The sequence below is a fragment of the Octopus bimaculoides genome, chromosome 9 (genome assembly GCF_001194135.2).
Source record: "Octopus bimaculoides isolate UCB-OBI-ISO-001 chromosome 9, ASM119413v2, whole genome shotgun sequence".
Taxonomy (NCBI): domain Eukaryota; kingdom Metazoa; phylum Mollusca; class Cephalopoda; order Octopoda; family Octopodidae; genus Octopus; species Octopus bimaculoides.
In genome coordinates, this window is record NC_068989.1 from 23,091,355 (window position 1) to 23,093,713 (window position 2,359).

General features: G+C 39.6%; 1 long non-coding RNA gene across 4 annotated transcripts in view; it reads left to right on the forward strand.

Moving 5' to 3' along the window:
* The window catches only part of LOC106877281 (uncharacterized), a 107,476-nt gene that overhangs the window by 96,337 nt on the left and 8,780 nt on the right, over window positions 1-2,359 (forward strand). For all 4 annotated transcript variants that reach the window (XR_001410362.2, XR_008264876.1, XR_008264877.1 and 1 more), the window contains one exon: window positions 1,517-1,654. This is a non-coding gene — a long non-coding RNA (uncharacterized LOC106877281). The remainder of the gene's footprint in view (window positions 1-1,516; window positions 1,655-2,359) is intronic.

The following is a 2,359-nucleotide window of genomic DNA, read 5'->3' on the forward strand; positions in this document are numbered from 1 at the left end:
ATATATATATATATATATATATACATATACAGTGTACCCCCGCTTATTCGCCGTTCGGCATTCGCGGTCCCGGTTATTCGCAGAACAAATATTTGTTCGCGGAACCGTAAATATCGTTCGCAATTTTTTGAGACTTCTTTCGTGGTAATATCTCTCTCTCCCTCTCTCTATTATTATTATTATTATTATTATTATTATAGTATAGATTACTGTATCTAGTGGTAATGCAAACTAAAATTAAAGTTGTTGTTGAGAAAAAGTTTGCTGACATGGAGGATTGGAAGGCATCTGAATATTGGGAAAGAGTAACTTGTATCATGACGATCCTCATCGGGCGTCAAAATCCCAACATCACAACTGCTGCTCAATGCTCTGTGAATACTATAAAGGCTGTAAGGCATGACATAGACAGTTGCAACGGAAACTACGAAGTCGTGGCCAGCAGAAGGAAGCACAGCAAGCATTCTGACTGCGTCTGCAAGTCGGATATTTAACCCCACATCTTTGAACAGGACCTTAAACTCCATTCAGACGGCTATGTGAAGCTGCTGGAGACTGGTCAATCTTTGGCTTTAGGGAGTTGCTGCTAGATGGCCAAATGTGCGGCAGCAGGATTCGGCTCTTGGCCATACTTTCGAAAAGAGTCAGAAATGACTGTTGGAGAATTTCAACGATTTCACCAGTCCAAGTTTTTGACCTTCTGTTGTAATCTCATGGATTACTATGTGTGGAGCACGGTTGAGAAAGACACCAACCGCTCTACCTGCGACACCAAGACAAAGCTAGTGGCCAAGATCAAGGTGTTCGAAGACCTTCCCAGAGACACAGTGAGGAACTTATGCGCCAGGTTCCAGAGCTGTCTTGAGGTGGTGGTGCAAGCTGAGGGTGGATCATTTGAGAAAAACTGTTATCTCCCGGCCATAATCTAGTTGATACTTTATGGGTTTTTTAAATACTTGTATTTTGGGATAACATATTGTGTTTTCTTTACCTTTTATGCAAAAATGTTAAGATTAACTCGAACACCCTGTATACACCCCTCTCTTTTTGCTATGTACAGACCTACTTTTTATATGCAAAGTTTCTTTATTGTATTTCTGGAAGGGCGATTCTAACTGCGAATTCTGTGGTTTTGATTTATTGAGAATAATCCATGAGTGGTTTCCTTGGATACATATTGATATTCATAGTTGCTATAGTTGCTTCCATTGCTGTTGTTGTTATAGCAGATGTTGCTGCTGTTTAACCTTTATTACAATCCTAATGGCATAGACTTTTGATAAAAAGCATTCCAGCTAGTAGCAACCAGTCTTTCCAGGGGTATTTTGGACAACTGAGCACTAATCCCGATGTTAAATTCAATCAAATTAACTCAATACAATACAGTCAGGTCTTTTTTTATGCGTGAAAAGCTAATATAAATAACACGGTTTCACCCGTTGGTATTTTTGTTATATTTGGTTCTCAGAAATCTGAGTTAAATAGATCTAACCCTTTACCTTATTCTCCCATACAGCCCCACTCTGCCCAGGAAATGTTGCCGGTAAATTGCTTTTCTGCTCTCCGAACTGTGCCAAACCAAACTTTGTTCCTGTAAGTGGAGTTCCTGGATGCTACCCTGGATTAACTTGTTGCACTCAAGCATAAAAATTATGTAAGTAAAATATGTATATTTTTACATTTGGGCTGCCATGGAAACAAACCTAGTAAATTTGTTTCTCTTAATGCTTTTTCTCTTCTTTAATAAAGGTTGTATCCCGAAACTTTACATTCTCTTGTTCCTTCTATTCACATATTCTTTTTATTGTCCACTTCTATTGCTGTCGTTCAACTTCATATTTCTACTGTTTTACATTCACATGTTTTTCTCGTCTAATTCCATGTATTATTTGTTTGTCAATTTATTGCCTTATAATCTTACTAGTTTTCTGTGATTTTTATCTACATATGTAATATAATATACATACATGTGTATGTGAAGGTGCGTGCGTGTGCGTGTGTGTGCGTATGTGTGTGCGTGTAAGTGTCAGTCTGTCTGTCTGTGTAATCAAAGGTCCGTTTTGAGCCATAGGCTCATACGGCCAGTTTCCCGGATTCTATGGCGTATATATTCCTCACTGGACTCAATACCCGTCCATCGCAGGATCATTCAAATTCACCAGCTAACTAAGCTGGAGCAACGTAATATGATGTACTTTCAACAAGAACACAACGTGTCTCCCGGACCAGGAATTGAAATCACGATCTTTTGATCATGAGTGCAGCACCCTAACCACTAAGCCGTGCGCTTGTACGCACGCACACACACACACACACACACACACACACACACACACACACACACACACACACACACACA